This window comes from Asterias rubens, chromosome 1 (genome assembly GCF_902459465.1).
Source record: "Asterias rubens chromosome 1, eAstRub1.3, whole genome shotgun sequence".
Lineage (NCBI taxonomy): Eukaryota > Metazoa > Echinodermata > Asteroidea > Forcipulatida > Asteriidae > Asterias > Asterias rubens.
In genome coordinates, this window is record NC_047062.1 from 32,739,989 (window position 1) to 32,757,829 (window position 17,841).

At 36.5% G+C, this 17,841-nt stretch overlaps 1 long non-coding RNA gene across 1 annotated transcript; it reads left to right on the top strand.

The window, feature by feature from the left end:
* The first annotated feature begins 841 nt into the window (after positions 1–841).
* LOC117298899 lies at positions 842–6,422 on the top strand. Its single transcript, XR_004520011.1, has 3 exons — positions 842–938; positions 4,382–4,443; positions 5,472–6,422. It is a non-coding gene; the product is annotated as an uncharacterized LOC117298899 (long non-coding RNA).
* The last annotated feature ends 11,419 nt before the right edge of the window (positions 6,423–17,841 follow it).

Below are 17,841 nucleotides of genomic sequence, written 5' to 3' on the forward strand. Positions count from 1 at the left end.
GAGTCTTTTATAGATATCGAGCGAATATTTTGGCCATTTGCCTTTTCCTTAGCATCCTTAATCTTGGCATTCCCCTAGACTTCTTAAACGTTAATGTAACTCACTATTGGTATCCACATGAAGGGTACAGACTACTAATATATGTAAACAACGTTTTAAATGGCCGTACTAAAAGCCCCGCCCACAAATAATTTATGTAGGCGTACGTGACGGGACTACATTTTGAGGGGGGTAGGGTGGGGGGGGGGTGTTACTTTAAATACCAAGCTGGATTAACTACACCCCACCTAAAGAGTACCACCAAAGCCTATAACTTCGTACTATAATCACTAAACTTATTTAATTATATGTTTTAGCCACTGACAGTATTATTAATTTGACAACTAAACATCCAGAAAATGTTCAAAATCTTGCTAACAACAATTTCAGGGATTCACAAAATTAGATTAAAGTTTTATAATTTTTTAATTTCTCCCTACCCACTTGTCTGTCGTAATGGTTTGTTTGCTATCCTATGTGTAATATTGATTGACTTCTAAATTATCCTTACCTCCCGACAAAAATCTCAAACAACTCTTTCAGTATGTCTTCCATTCTCTTCAAGGGACATTTGTTTTCTTAAAAAAATCAATTTCCCCATTCTGTTGTTTTACAATTAACGAGTGCACCTCCTGTATTTATTTGTGTTAGATCACCCCTTTCAAAATAAATGGTCTAGTATCGAACATTCGTGTGACCTAATAAGGTCACATTTTCTTTGTTATGCAAATAAGCCGGGTGGTGCGATTGGGAAAGTTTCTTTGGGAAAGTGCAATGTCATTGCCGTGCATTACTTCGAAGAAAAAATGACGACTTTTGGAAAGACACGGTGAGATTTGCTCCAAAAAAGTCAAGTTTTCACCGCAATTCCGAGGATAAACTGCTGCCAAGGTGTAATGGTAAGTTAAGCATTTTTTTGTCGTAAGAATTGAAGATTTACAGGATTTTCATTCGCGTTATTTGCAGCAATTTGGGGGTGTTTTGGTCACCATGCGTCAAGTTTTAAAATACCTAATTACGTGGACTTGGCCACCGGGGAGGCTTCCACCACCCCCAGGGCAGCGGTCGTTTTGCCCCGCTATGCCCGCAGAACGTGCCCGCAGAAGTTTACGTTCTGCAGGTTTCACAAGCATATCTCCACTGACTTGCTTTCGGTGTTAAAGGCAGTGGACACTATTGGTAATTACTCAAAATAATTATCATCATAAAACCTTTCTTGATTACGAGTAATGTGGAGAGGTTGATGGTATAAAACATTGTGAGAAACAGCTCCCTCTGAAGTGACGTAGTTTTCGAGAAAGAAGTAATTTCCCACGAATTTGATTTCGAGACCTCAAGTTAAGAATTTGAGGTCTCGAAATCAAGCATCAGAAAGCACACAACTTCGTGTGACAAGGGTTGTTTTTATTTCATATTGAACAAAAATGTGTCAGTCGGATATGGAAATTTCACGAACAAGTTTCACATAGGCTTATACTTAAAGGTAAAATTCCAGGTCTGGAGAGTGAAAAAGTGTACTTGCAGAAAGGGGAAGCACTGTTTACCGAAAGGGTCCAATGGCTTTAAAAAAAATCTCAGCATTCTTTTATTTTACATCATAAGGTGTGTACTTTTGCAGGCCTTTGTTGCCTTGTTTTTGCATGCCTGCTCAGCTCTCAGTGCCAAACAGTTTTGCCAAATTCTCAATAATAACATTTTTTGGAGCGTATTACAAAATAACTTGGAGTCTTAATAACTTGGCTAACTCGTAAAACGAAAGTCTGCAAGGTGTATAACCATAACTGCTGTCTAAATTATCATTTTGAATAACACTTCAAATGCCTGAAAAGTCTATAATAAGACCCTACACAATTTGTACATGGACATGTAGGTCATCCCCCATACTAAAGTGGGTACCATACGGTACATTTCTGGTATATTATTAACATTTTCATATTTTCAAAAAGTTTTTGAGACATTGCAGGAATATTAAAGCTTATATTTGCTTTTTTTGTATTTATATCTTTTGTTAAAAAAGATAACAAACATATTTTTTGTTTTACACAAAACAAAACAACTCAATAGTTTTAAAGACAGTGGACACTATTGGTAGTTGTCAAAGATTGGTCTTCTCACTTGGTGTATCTCAACATATGCATAAAATAACAAGCCTGTGAAAATTTGAGCTCAATCGGTCGTCGAAGTTGCGAGATAATAAGTAAAGAAAAAAAACACCCTTGTCACACGAAGTTGTGAGCTTTCAGATGCTTGATTTCTAGACTTCAAATTCTAAACTTGAGGTCTCAAAATCAAATTCGTGGAAAATCACCGTTTCTCACAATGTTTTATGCTATCAACCTCTCCCCATTACTTGTTACCAAGTAAGGTTTTATGCTAATAATTATTTGAGTAATTACCAATAGTGTCCACTGCCTTTAAGTGAAATGGAACTCAATTTTGTGCATTATTTTTTCATAAAATTATGTATAGCCAGGCCGATAACTAGGAATTTCTTTTTTGCTAGATTGAATATTATTTATTAAAATTGTTGTATTTAATTTTTTTATATTTATTTATTTTTCATTACAGTTTTTATTTTTTATTTTTTAAGGGGGTAGGCGGAAATGATTTTTTTAGGGGCCGAGTAAGCAATTAATACGAAAGAAAAGAATGTTGGACGGCGTTACTGTTGCTTGTAACAAGTTGGGGTGGGTATGTTTCTTAAAAGATTTTCCCTGATTTGTTTATTTTTTGCACAATATTTTTGTTATTTTTGTGTGGACTTTAGGGCTTTTATGGAATTGTGGGGGGGGGTCAGCTCACTGTGCTTTCTGGCTGCTTAACTCAGTTGTGTAGGGATATCTAACTCTATGCCTTATGTTTCAATATTTTAAAACACAAACAGCGCAACAGGCTGTGCTTATAGTAAAAATGGCCCATGTGTTCAAGAACAGTGGCCAAGGGGTTGGGTGTTGGACAAGAAGTGTAATATGTGATGTGAACGAAATAGTCAGCCACACATCAACAATATTGTTCGTTTATCATCATATCACATCAGGAATATAGGTAAGATTCGCAAGTACTTGGATAAAAGTGCCACTGAAAAGGTCATTCATGCATTTGTTACTTCTCGTCTTGACAACGGCAATGCTCTTCTATACAGTATACCTAACAACCAGATTTCCCGACTTCAACGGCTCCAAAATACTGCTGCCCGCATTGTGACACTGTCTAGAAAATCCTGTTCTATCACCCCCATTCTGAAACAACTACACTGGCTCCCTATCTCTCAACGAATCATCTTCAAGCTGATGCTCATTGTCCACAAAGCTCTAAATGGCAAGGCTCCCCACTATATTTCTGAACTGCTTCAAGTTTACACTCCATCAAGGAATCTTCGATCAAGTTCCATGCTTCTCCTCATTGAACCCAAGTCTCGACACTCATGGGGTGACAGGTCTTTTTCTTCAGCCGCGCCACGCATCTGGAACTCTCTACCACTTAATCTTCGATCTTGTGTTTGTACCGCAAAATTCAAGTCTCTTCTCAAAACTTATCTTATGTCACAGGTTTTCAATGACTAATTTTGTTGTGTCTGTTTTTCTTTGTGTTTTGTTTTTGTTTTTGTTTTGGTTTTACTGCGCCTTGAACACCCAGCAGGGTGGATATGTGCGCATTACAAGTCTTATTATTATTATTATTATTACATAACTTAACCAATGTAATCAGCGTTCTGTTAAATAAAAATTGGGATTTAGAATGATTGGACTGCTCTGGTTTAAACATTAAGTAATAATATACACAATACTTTTGTGTCTTAATTGAATCTTTTTACAGTTGAAAGGCCAGGTTTTATTTTCACTGATGGGGGTTACTGTCGACTCACACGTTCCTTTTTCTGATTGTCTAGCTCTGGAAAACAAGTATAGTAACGAAAATTCCAAAGGGAATTCCGGGGAGGGGGGGGTTGCCCTTTAAGAAATTCCCTTTTCGTGATTTTATTTTTTTTCTTCACAATTTACACCAATAAGCACAGGTCTCAGAACACCTTTTTTTTTTAAACTGTTGATAGTTTATAATTTAATACTTGATATTTTCAAAGTTAAGTGCTATGTGCTAAAATTAGTTTCATGCTCACTGATATTGAAGTTTGACATATGCTCACCAATCCTCAAAAGAAATGGAATTGCGTCTCCCAAAAGCACTATACAGGATTTCAACATTAAAAATGTTCCTTAATGTGTACAAGTTCCACCAAACCTATCTTGAAGTAAATAAAAATGTACCTGAAACAAACTGTTTTAGTGATGGAAAAAGGTAAAACAGTAAATTTTGCATTTTGTTCTTTTTGTTTGTGTTACAGTCAGGCTCTCCGAGTAGATGTCCAAGACCGGCCATGAAAAGAAGCTGCACTCTCAGTAAAAGGTGATTTCTTAAAAATTTGTTACAAATTTTGAGTTTAATCGGATCTAAAGTAAAGCTTGTTAGTGTACAATAATTTGTATATGCTGTGGTTTAAAAGGAAGGTCTACGATTGGTTCTCACTGCGTCCACCTTTTATATGAAATGAATTATTCACATGTTATTTTAAACATCTACATTAAAATAATTAATCAAACCGTTCCAAAAATAAAAGAGTATGCCTTTAAACCACCAGAAGTTAGTTTTAGAGATGTTCTTGCAGCTGAACTAGAATTTAAAGTTTGCATACTTTTGTTTGTGTGCTTCATTCCAAGAGCTCACTGTTTAAAATCAGTAAAGCCATACAATTTGCTAAGCTTCAAATTAGCTTATTAGAATGTGCAGAATGTTGGTTGCTCTGAGAAATTGTCACATTTCATTTTAAGACATTTTGTGAACCCTGTGTGAGGCAGTATCAGAGTTAACAAATTGGGCCTTTTTTTTGGGGGGGGGGGGGGGCTTTACCGAGATATTTCTAGGCTCTGCATGTGCAAACAGTACACACTTTTTGCACAAAGACAAACAGAATTGGTACACATTGTTTATACATTTATTTATTTTAATTTTATTTTATTTATTTTTTATTTTTTTATTCATTTCATCAAAAAACACAGCAACAAAATACTTGTAATGTGTAAAAACACTACAAAAACATTTGGACATACCAAAATACAGAGAACAAACGGGTATTCCCCAAAAGTGAACCAAATCACTATTCAAAAGAGCGACCCCATTGTCCCGAAAATCCTGATCTTCCATGAGGTTTACTGATGTTCACGACTCTTCAACTTCTGTACTTTCCCAGAAGACGACCGAATCTTACGAATCAAAACAACTGAGTTTTCAAAACAGCAGTTCTTCCCTAAAGCAAACAACTACTCAATGAGTTTTTTACAGTCACCACATACCATGGCTGGTTCTGTTATCTCGTTCAACTATAGGAAAATAGTAAATGCTGACATGTTTTTCTTATTTTCATTTCTTTCCATTAGAAAGTTTGCTCCACCCTCCAATGAGATGTACCCATCCGAAGCGTAGGTGTCTGAGATCTGCAAACAGCAACGCTGAAAGTGTCTTCCCATCAACATATTCAATACTGAAGCAAAGTTTGCAAATTCTGGTTTTGGGTTTTTTAATAATGTACAATACTCTGTGATCTTGATAGAATGGTGCTATATACATGTATACAAATTTTTCTTCAAGCAGGCTTGACTCCTTGATTCCGATTCGTCAATTCATAGCAACAAGGAATGTGATTTAAACTTGTATTTCACGACCTATAACAAATCTTGCAACATAAGCTATATATGCAAAATGTACAGTTTATTTTATAACAAGTCAATGTAAATTCAAAAGAAACGTGTTTTGCGTAAAATTCGGATCATCAAGTGCAAAAGTATGCTTGGAGATAAATTTTGTTATCACAAGCGTGCTCCTGAATACAAACAAATATACAATGCTGCGTCCCATATCCAGATAAGTGCTATTTTGTTATATACCACTTGCGCTTGTGTGATTAACTCATAATGTTGTATGTATGTATTTTAGTATCGTATAAGATTAGTTAGTATAGATTTATTGTCAACATTTTAAAATATGTAAATAAGTGCACCATTGCAAGCAAGCACATATGCGTTTTTGTGCGCTACTTGGCGATCTTAGGGCCTTGGTGGTGCGGCACTCGAATAGTTTGGAATCCGGAAGTACAAAGCATGGGAAATTCCAAACTTAATACGAAAAGGGACTTGGACACGTGCACGTGGCATGTGGGGTCTCAGCCCGGCCGGTTGTTTCACAGCTGGTGGTTGATCTTAAAGGTGCATCATCTTCCTCAGCGGGTAGGATGCTCTGGTCACAATTGTGGTCGACCAAACGGTTTAGTTCCTAGTCTAGGCCATGGTACTAGGGACCGCGTCTCGGGGGTAGGGGGTGTTCCCCCTCAGACGGGGGCATGGACCTGGGCGCTCTGTAAAAAGAGTACGAGGGACCTGATGATCTCCTGGGCGTGTTTTAGGGGCGTCTTGGTGGTGCGACTCATTTGGAATCGTATGGTGGTAAAATCACGGGAAATTCCAAACTCCATTGCGAAAATGGACTTGGTCATGTGCACGCGTGGCATGTGGGGTCCTGACTCCTGGCCAGGGTGACAGCTGGTGGTTGATCTTAAAGGTGCATCAGGCTCCTCAGCGGGCAGGATGGTGCTGGTGTGATCACAGTTGGTGGACCAACAGGAGGAGTTCCATAGTCTACGCCGTGGGACATGGGACCGCGTTAGTAGGAGTAGAGGGCATGCCCCTCAGACGGGTGTGTGGACCTGGAGCTCTGGAATGTCGGAGAATGAAGGCCTTGATTATCTCCAAAAGTGTATCGGGGCTGGTATCCTGGGACCTGCACGTGGTGGCCCTGCTTTTAACTAGCCTTACCAGGATGATATAGCCAAAATAAAGAGATAAATTATTTAAATTGCTTGCAATGGTACATTTATACAATGCCTTACATTTAACTTGCATGAATTTAATACATTGCTGGACATTAAAGTACATTGCTCTGCTCAGTAAATTTTGGTTGCATGCCCGTTGCAGGGCTATTGCTATAATATAATGAGATTAGCATATACACCTGAAGTCTTGTTTTGTGTAAACAAATTGCTCAATAAGTTTATATTCATGCAGAGTCTGTGTTTTTATTTCGTAGTTCCTCTTAATTATTGGTGTTTATTGACATAAGGGGTTAAACTTGTTCTTTTGACTGATTAGGGACTGGTCTGAGTCGGTGTTTTTATTTCGTAGCTCCTGGTAAATGGTGTCTATATATTGACATAAGGGGTTAAACTTGTTCTTTTGACTAATTTGGGACCATTTCATTTTTCGGCCAACTTTTAAAAATGGGTCTTTTTGAGCCATGAGTTTTGGTTTAAAAACTGCAAGGGGTTAAACTTATTCTTTTGACTGATTTTGAATCATTTTATTTTTCGCCCAATTTTTTAAAATGGGTGTTTTTGAGCCAGGATTTTTTGTTAAAAAAACTGCAAGGGGTTAAACTTGTTCTTTTGACTGATTTTGAATCAATTTTTTTTTCGGCAAAATTTTAAAAATGGGACTTTTTGAGCCAGGATTTTTTGTTTAAAAAACTGCAAGGGGTTAAACTTGTTCTTTTGACTGATTTTGAATCATTTAATTTTTCGCCCAATTTTAAAAAATGGGTCTTTTTGAGCCAAGTTTTTCGGTAAAAAAAACTGCAAGGGGTTAAACTTGTTCTTTGTCTGATTCGGGGCCATAAAGTTTGGATTTTTCGGCCTGAAAAACACGGGCAATTGCGGCCTATGGTGCCAAGAATTTTAAAGCCGCGGAGGGCGCTATACATAGGAATTTTTTAGCCTACGTATTTCCGCCCACAAGAGGGCGCTATAGCAAAAACTAATGCCGAGAATTTTCTTTTGGAGGCCGAATACTTACGGTCACTAGAGGGCGCTATGACGAAACTTTATGTCCATCAAATTGATGGAAAAAATGCACGTCTTTAGTTATAGCGCCCTCTTTTGACTAAACTTTACATAATAACGCTGTAATAACTGCATGGCCAAAAGAACAAGTTTAACCCCTTGCAATTTTTTCAACCAAAAATCATGGCTCAAATAGACCCATTTTTAAAATTGGGCGAAAAATAAAATGATTCAAAATCAGTCAAAAAAACAAGTTTAACACCTTGCAGTTTTTAAAACAAAAAATCCTGGCTCAAAAATGCCCATTTCTAAAAATTGGCCGAAAAATAAAACGGTCCCAAATCAGTCAAAAGAACAAGTTTAACCCCTTGCAGTTTTTTTAGCCAAAAATCCATGCTCAAAAAGGCCCATTTTTAAAAATTGGCCGAAAACTAAAATGGTCCCACATCAGTCAAAAGAACAAGTTTAACCCCTTGCAGTTTTTTTAGCCAAAAATCCTGGCTCAAAAAGGCCCATTTTTAATAATTGGCCGAAAAATAAAATAGTCACAAATCAGGCAAAAGAACAAGTTTAACCCCTTGCAGTTTTTTAAACCAAAAATCCTGGCTCAAAAAGGCCCATTTTTAAAAATTGGTCAAAAAATAAAATGGTCCCAAATCAGTCAAAAGAACAAGTTTAACCCATTACAGTTTTTAAAACAAAAAATCCTGGCTCAAAAATGCCCATTTCTAAAAATTGGCCGAAAAATAAAACGGTCCCAAATCAGTCAAAAGAACAAGTTTAACCCCTTGCAGTTTTTTTAGCCAAAAATCCTGGCTCAAAAAGGCCCATTTTTAATAATTGGCCGAAAAATAAAATAGTCACAAATCAGGCAAAAGAACAAGTTTAACCCCTTGCAGTTTTTTAAATCAAAAATCCTGGCTCAAAAAGGCACATTTTTAAAAATTGGTCAAAAAATAAACTGGTCCCAAATCAGTCAAAAGAACAAGTTTAACCCCTTACAGTTTTTAAAACAAAAAATCCTGGCTCAAAAATGCCCATTTCTAAAAATTGGCCGAAAAATAAAACGGTCCCAAATCAGTCAAAAGCACAAGTTTAACCCCTTGCAGTTTTTTTAGCCAAAAATCCTGGCTCAAAAAGGCCCATTTTTAAAAATTGGCCGAAAACTAAAATGGTCCCACATCAGTCAAAAGAACAAGTTTAACCCCTTGCAGTTTTTTTAGCCAAAAATCCTGGCTCAAAAAGGCCCATTTTTAATAATTGGCCGAAAAATAAAATAATCACAAATCAGTCAAAAGAACAAGTTTAACCCCTTGCAGTTTTTTTAGCCAAAAATCCTGGCCCCAAAAGGCCCATTTTTAAAAATTGGCCGATTTTTTGTTTTCATTAAAAATCAGTCAAAAGAACAAGTTTAACCCCTTGCAGTTTTTTTAAACCAAAAGTCCTGACCCATGCCCATTTACAAAAATTACGAAAATTAAAATGGTCCTAAATCAGTCAAAAGAACAAGATTAAATAAAAAGACAGACTCAACATGAATATATAACTTTATTGAGCAATTTGTTTACACAATACAGATGTATTCATGACAATGCACTTATTTTATTTTTTTCTCTCAAGTTCTCTCAAACGCCCTTTTCCTCTCTTTTTTTATTTATCGTGAGAGCCAAAGAGTGAACTCAAACATTTTTTTCTGTTGGTGCCAGTAGCACATTGGACATTACACTCATGAGAGTAAAGGTAAGGTATTGTATAAATACACCATCGCAAGCGTTTAATTTATTTGGTTCATAATTTTGCCTATATCATCCTGGTAAGGCTAGTTAAAAGCAGGGCCACCACGTGCAGGTCCCAGGATACCAGCCCCGACACGCCCGGGAGATCATAAGGGCCCTCATACTATATTAAATCAGCGCCCAGGTCCATGCCCCCGTCTGAGGGGGGCACCCCCTACTCCCGAACGCGGCCCCTAGCCCCATGGCCTAGACTAGGAACTAACCCGTTTGGTCAACCATAGTTTGTGATAACACCAAATGATGCACCTTTAAGATCAACCACCAGATGTGAAACAACCGGCCGGGCTGAGACCCCACATGCCACGTGCATGTGTCCAAGTCCCTTTTCGCAATAAGTCTGGAATTTCCCATGCTTTGTACTTCCGGATTCCAAACAATTCGACCGCCGCACCACCAAGGCCCTAAGATCGCCAAGTAGCGCATAAAAACGCATAATATGTGCTTGCTTGCAATGGTGTACTTATTTACAGAAATGTTTTAAGTAGTTTAAAAACTTAATTGAAAAACACCATTAAAACATGTCAGGCCTAATAACACATTTAGAATAAAGGAAAAAAATATAAGACAAATTACAGGGTGGTTCATTCATAACTTGACAATGAACAGCTATAGTGTGTCCTAATGACTAGATGCTGATGTTTTCATAAAAGTTGCTTTCCCTTGTGTGTAGCCTTCAGCGATGTCAGTAGAGCTGATTCCCTCTGCACTTGATTTGGGGAACAGCTGCATCTCTGGCTCTGAAAGATTAAGTTCAAAGACTAACAGTTAAAAAAACAAAGCATTCTGATTATTTACATCATGTTAATTTGCTTTCCATTTCTTGGTTTTGTGTAAAGCCTAACTTAAGCGGCTATTTAGGTGTAAATATGACTAATTGCCTTTAGGAATGTACCTTTTACTAGAGAGTGCAGTTACTAAATCAAAATTGAAAGTAGAAACTCACCAATTCCAGAAGTGACAGACAGTTGCTGTCCCAAAACTGGTCCATGTTGACAACAGGAGTAGAGGTTGAAAACCTAAAGATCGTGGGGACTTTAACATAATGCCCGAATCGGCCGCGTATCTGCCGCCGCAATCGACTTTTAGTCGGTTGGAAGTGCGCTTAGGGCGAGGCATTCTCGAACCAATAAATGTGAGCATGCATACAGACAGGAAACATCAACAAACACAAACAAATTGCAAGCAAAACTTTAAATAACAGCAAAATGAAGCAGAGATTAAAAATTTAACAAAACTGATTTTCTAAAGCTCAAGAAAAAAGGTAACACTAGGACTGCTCAAATAACAGTGAAGTGTATTTTTCCATATGGAATGTCGGAAGCCTTCCTGTAACAAAACAAATAGTAGACAAGAATTAATTTCAAATGAAATGGTTTCACTTAAGAATTGTTATAAAAAATACTTTCAGAACACCAATATTGAGACCAGGAAAGATTATTCTGACGAACTTGTGCACATCAGGATTATTTTAAGCAACAGTGATTGGAGGTGAAGTCAAATTCCTAAAACAGTTTGCTTGAGGTTTTTGTGTTGGTGTTAACTTTACTATCAGTTTAAACAAACAAATTTGTTTTAATCAAATCATGAGTTTTGTTATTCAAATTGATTCTTCCCTCAAACAGTTATAGTTTCAAAAATGGATTATTTAAGGGGACCGTTAAATGACCACTGTTGTGGGCACTGTAATTATTAAGCGTCTATCACATTTTTTCAGAAAAAAAAACTTTTTTCCCCATCTTAAAATATTGACATTCCCGTTAACTTTGAGGGCCAAAATGGGTGGAATATAAACCCTAACTGATAATTTTGTAAGTATTTCTTTGACAGTTTGAACCCCTCAGTACACTCTGAAATAAAAAATAAAAAGCTAAGATGGATGCGGCATATATTTGCCATTTTGAATTCCTATACAACACACGTGGAACGTTTGTAAATTGTAGTAAATAAGCCCAAATATTTTCTTACTATAATTAATGGCAAAAGTCATAAGATGTGGTGGTGTCAGATAAAAAAAAAGCCACAGGCACAAATTTGGTACAGAGATCATGTCCCCCCCCCCCTAGGGCTTTGTAATTTAGAGGATGACGCTTCAAGGTGGAGTTATGAGAAACGAGAAATTATTATTAGGAATCTTGGCCAGCATGTGACCACAATCTTTCCATTACCTCTTCTTCTTTGTCACTCCACAAATTGGTTGTACTTTATAAGATTGGAATGGGACCTTGTGACATGCAGCTGGTATTTGAGCCTAAACTGTCCCAAGTCCTTCTGAATCCTTCACTTTGGATACTGAAGAAGGAATTGGGACTGGTTTCAATTTACCTGTTTACAGAGAAGGTAGTTCTTTATGCCAGGCTGTTTGATGATAAGTGGGTCTCAGACATTCAATTGAGGACATGATGATGTTTTGGAGACGGAAGCTGTAGGCAACATAACAAACACACCTTTTTGTTAAACACAAATACTGAAAGGTACTTCGTCTTATCTTATTGAAAGTCCTATTGTATAAACAAGAAAACAGTTATGTAAAGTAAAAGAGGCATTTTTTGCTCACTTTCCACTTTTTTGAAACACTACAGCTATGATCAATCCTGCAATGTGGTTTACAACTTGACATTTTAAATAAAATTAAAATCCCCTCAAGGTGATCTCATGGCTGCCGCTTTCCAGTTTGTACTGTAACTTGGGTGTGATCCCTGGCTACACCGAAGTTAACGGTTGTATGGCTTCTTACTTGCACCCCAAATAAAGATATCAAAAAAATAGGGAGACCCCCAGCACCAGGTTACCAAACTCAGTTGGTAGAAAACAGCAGAATGTACACATCAGGCCCAACTAGGAGCCGATTTAGGTGTACATATATGTACATAATGTTGAAGCGCCATGAGTGTCACGGACCTTAGCGCTATATAAGAAGCCACTATTATTATTATTATTATTATTATTATTATTATTACATATTTTTGTTTTTAATCTACCCTTTATAGAGAGAAAAGTTCCTTCATCACATGCCAGTCTTGGACACATACTTGTTGACGTGTAGACGTCTTTGAGATGGCAAGCCTTTCTGTAACAAAAAACAAACAGTGGAATTCAAATAATTACTTTCTAACTTAAGAATTTGTAAACTTGAAGTGGACGAACACCAACAATTTGGAAAAACTAATCCAAGAAACTTTTGCAGATCAAGATTATTATGATTGTTGCAATCAAATAAACAGTGATTTGGGAGGGGTCCCTGGAGGCAAATTTCTAAAACAGTTTGCTTTAAAAAAAATTGTTGGTGTGAACTTTGTTATCAGTTAAAGCAAACCAACCTTTTAATTATAAGTCAGTGATGATTTTGTTGGCTTGATTTGGGTCAAATTGATACTTTCCTTAAAACAAGTTTCCTTTAATCCTGTTTTTCAGACTTATTCAGTGAAAAGGGGGGCACATTGTGGTCCCTTTCTATTTTCAAATGTTCTGGAGTCACTGTTTTGATATAAAGCTTGCCACAATTGTCCATTTCGCCAAGTTCTACATGTTGACATGAACAATATAGATTCAAACATTTATCATCAACGGGAACTTTTCAAGGTGAATGAAACAGAACGAGCAGCACTAGGATTTTTACCAGCATGTGGCCTCAACCTTTCCATATCCCCTTCTTCTATATCACTCCAATCTTAATTGGTTGTACTTTATAAGATTGGAATGACACCCTGTGATATGCAACTATCATTTTAGCCTACTGGCCCAAGTCCTTCTGAATCCTTCATTTTGGATACTGAAGAAGGAATTGGGATCGTAGGGTTTCAATTTACCTGTTTACACAGAAGGTAGTTCTTTTTTTTGCCAGGCTGTTTGATGATAAGTGGGTCTCACACATTTAAATGTTGACACCTTGATGTTTTGGAGACTGGAGCTGTAGGCAAACAAAACATACAAACCTTTTGGTTAAACACAAATATTTCTAAAACTTATTTCTTCTTAGCCCCTTGAAAGTAATTCTGTTTAAACAAGACAAAAGAGGTTTTGCTCACTTTGAACTCTTTTGGTAACACTTGCAATGTTAGTCAGTCAGTTTGCCATTGTGGTTTACAACTTGATATTTGAAATAAAATTAAAATCCCCTCAAGGAGATCTCATGGCTCTCGCTTCCCAGGTTATACCGTAAACTTAGGTGTGATCCCTGGCTACATGCCAGCTAATGGTTTTCTGGCTTCTGACTGGCACCCCAACACAACTAGTGACAAAATAGGGTGTGACCCCCTGCATCAGGCTACCAAACTCATTTGGTAGAGTAGAGCTCTAGCATGTTAGCCTGGAGGCCATTGGTTCCGTTCCCACTCTAGTCAATGCTTCACATTAATTATTTTTTGAAACGTAAACCAATTTAGGTGTCACACTTTTTTTTTTAGAGTTTACCTTTATTGAGAGTGTAGTTACTTTATCACAGTGTTAGACATCTACTTGTTAGTGTGATACACGTCTTTGGAGATGGCAAGCCTTCCTGTAACAAAAACAAACGGTAGACTTCAAATAATTACTTTCAAATGAATTGCTTTCACTTTAAAATTTGTAAAATTAATTCTTGCAGAACACCAACAATGGAAAAACTATTGAAAGTGACTTGTGCATATCAAGATTATTTTGATTGTTGCAATCAAAATAAGCAAATTTGAGTGGGAGAAGGTTGAAATCATAAAACAGTTTTCTTTAGGAATGGTGTTGGTGTGAACTGTTTTATCAGTTTAAACAAACCAACCTTTTAAGGTCAGTGTTGTATTGTTTTGTTGACTTGATTTGGGTCAAAATGATACTTTCTCTCAAACAAGTTTCACTAAACCCTATTTTCTCACAGACTGAAACAATTAACAAGAAGGGGATGACATTGACCCTGTTGTGTTCTAGAATTACTTTTTATGAAACGTGCAATAATTGTCCGTTTCACCGAGCTCTACATGATGACATTTATTCAGTTTCGTCAAACATTAATTTATCATTAAAGGGCATTCATTGACCATGCGAGGGCGCTGTAATCATTTGTTTATCACAAAAGGTTTCCATGAAAATGACTCACCGCAATTTTACAAGATGACCCTAGATAATTATTGGTTAAAGTCATACAATTGGGTGGTGGTTAAATGCAGCAGTAAAAAGCTACATGCATAAAAGCTACATGCCCCCCCCCCCCCCTCAATTTACCTGTTTACAGAGAAGGTAGTTCTTTATACCAGGCTGTATGATGATAAGTGGGTCTCAGACACTCAAATGTTGACATGTAGATGTTTTGGAGACGGGAGCTGCAGGCAAACAAAACAAACACACCTTGTTGTTAAAAACAAATAATTATGAATCTTACTTACATCCAGCCCCATGAAAATCATTATTTGTTTAATCAAGAAAAACAGGTAGGTAAACCTAAAGACACATTTTTGATAACATTCCACTTTTCCAATACTGCTGACATAAATTTTGATGAGATTGCAAAACTTTTTTATAGCATGTCTCTGCTCGTTTAACTACCAAACATCATAGCCCTATAGTTGATTGTTGATTTACATTTATTAATTAGTCAAATTTACATTAAAACATTACAGGGCTAAATTTGGGGTGTTTGTTTGTTTGTTTACTTGTTTGTTTGTTTGTTTGCTGTTTATTATTATGTATCATTATTTTTTATTTCCTATAAATTACTACTTTGTACAGGTGGCCTAAATTTACATCAACAAATGTATAAGTTGAGCCTTTTGGTCAAGTCCTTCTGAATCTTTCACAAAGATGGAATTGGGAGAATTTCAATTTGCCTGCTTACAGAGAAGGTAGATGTCAGGCTGTATGATGATTGTTGGGTCTCAGACATTCAATTGTTGACATGTAGATGTTTTGAAGACTGGAGCTGCAGGCGAAAAATAAAAATAAACCATTTTTGTTAAAAACAAGTATTTATTCACCTTTCTTGGCATCTATGCCCAATGAAAGTCATTTTTGTGTATATCAAGAAATCAGGTAGGTAAAGCTACAAAGAGCAACTTTTGACCCAACAAACTGTTACTGAAACAGTTCTAATGTCATCAATTTTGGAGATTGCAAACCTTTTTTATAGCAAATATCTGCCTGTTTGACTTTTGAAACAATTGTATCAGAGCTGTTGTATTTGAGCAACAAGTGATATTTCTCTTTCAATGTTGTTTTAATTTGCCCTACAATTGAATTGTAGACTACAATTCTCTTTCGAAAGAATAATTTAAATAAGGCACTCCATTTGAATGCAAAACAGCAAGATGTTACATGTACAACAATATCGAAACAACAGTAACAACAGCAACAAAACCAAACATCATAGCCCTATAGTTTGTTGATTTACATTGATTACTTAGTCATATTTACAATAAAATATTTTTGTTGAGTGTTTGTTTGTTAGCTTGTTTGTTTGTCTGCTTGTTTGGGTGTTTGCTGTTTATTATTATGTATCATTATTTTGTATTTCTTAATATTACTATTTTGTACGGGTGGCCTAAATTTATATCAAAAAAATTATATCAAAAACGTATAAATGTTTTGGCAAAAGTCTGCTCTTCAATCATAGTTAATTATTTCTAATGTGAACAAAGAAACAAATCTATAAAGGAATATTTTTATTCAAATACTTGTTGTACTTTTGCAGTAAATGCTGCCAGTAATTTTGCCAATCATTGGCTTGCAAACACAGTTTTGCTGCTGCACAGTTGACAGATAAGTTATACATAGCTATGGTACTGTGCATTTTCCTCAAGTTTTGGGGTTGTGTCCACTCATGAATATTCATGATTTTTTCACGAATACATTAACCCATGTCTTGAATATGTGACCTCTGTCAGGGAGAGTACACCTCAGAAGGGAATCACCCTAGTATGTAGCCTGACTTCTATCTGCAAATAAGATGTTTTACTGTGTGTGCAATTGGTTACATGAAATATCCTTGGGATCTGTTCTACCATGGAGGGTTCTACTAAGCAATATTATGAAGTGGAAAACTAAGATGAACTTGGAAGTTTTTAGGCTAACATGTGACTCATTGAGAGCAAGGTGGCTCACCAAACTACAAACCAGTAAGTTGATTTCCATTTCATATAATGTTTTTCAAGAGATCCATAATATAAATTTGGTTAAAGCAAGATGCTTGAGATTGTACTTGTGTTCCTTGAAATCTACAAACCAACAACAAACCGTAAAGAACAACATTTGATGATATTTATTGAGAGCACAACCATTTTAAAGATTGAGATTTAAAGTCACCTGGAAATATTTTCTGATTAAACATAAGAGTATATGTTTATGAACAATAATACATTTTTTGGGGTAATTTTTTGTCACGATTTATATGCTTTTAAAAGACACTGGACACTATTGGTAATTGTCAAAGACCAGTCTTCTCACCAGTTGTATCTCAACATAGAAAATGTTCCGTATGGCGCCACCACTTTTTCATTCGATATGAAATAATGTTGTATTTAATTAACCTCAAAAAGATATCCCTTTTTGTAAAAATTTGTAAAAAAGTGGTGGCGCCATACCAAAGTTACCCCTCAACATATGCATAAAATAACAAACTTGTGAAAATTTGAGCTTAATCAGTCGTCAAAGTTGCGAGATAATAATGAAAGAAAAAACAACCTTGTCACACGAAGTTGTGTGCTTTCAGATGCTTGATTTCGAGACCTCAAATTCTGAATCAGAGGTCTTGAAATCAAATTCGTGGAAAGTTACTTCTTTCTCGAAAACTACGTTACTTCAGAGGGAGCCGTTTCTCACAATGTTTTATACAATCAACCTCTCCCCATTCAGGGTTGTCCACAGTTTCTGAAGAAGCAGGTGAAAAAGTATAAGTAGCCGGTTTTTGTCTAAGTTCTTAGCAAGCACGCAAGCATTGCTCTCAGAGCATAAGCTGCTCTGTGGTGCATTTTTGAGAAGTTTTGGCTTAATCCATTGAATAAAGTTTCTTAAAATAATTTGTTAAATTGACTCCTGAGCCTGCCATAAGCATGTTGCCTTGTCTTGAAAGATTGTGGGGACATCAAAAGTCCTAACATTTGCGGCGTGGGGTTCGGGGCTCGCTTTAGGGCCCGGGGAATTTTTTATCCGAATATCAAAATTTCA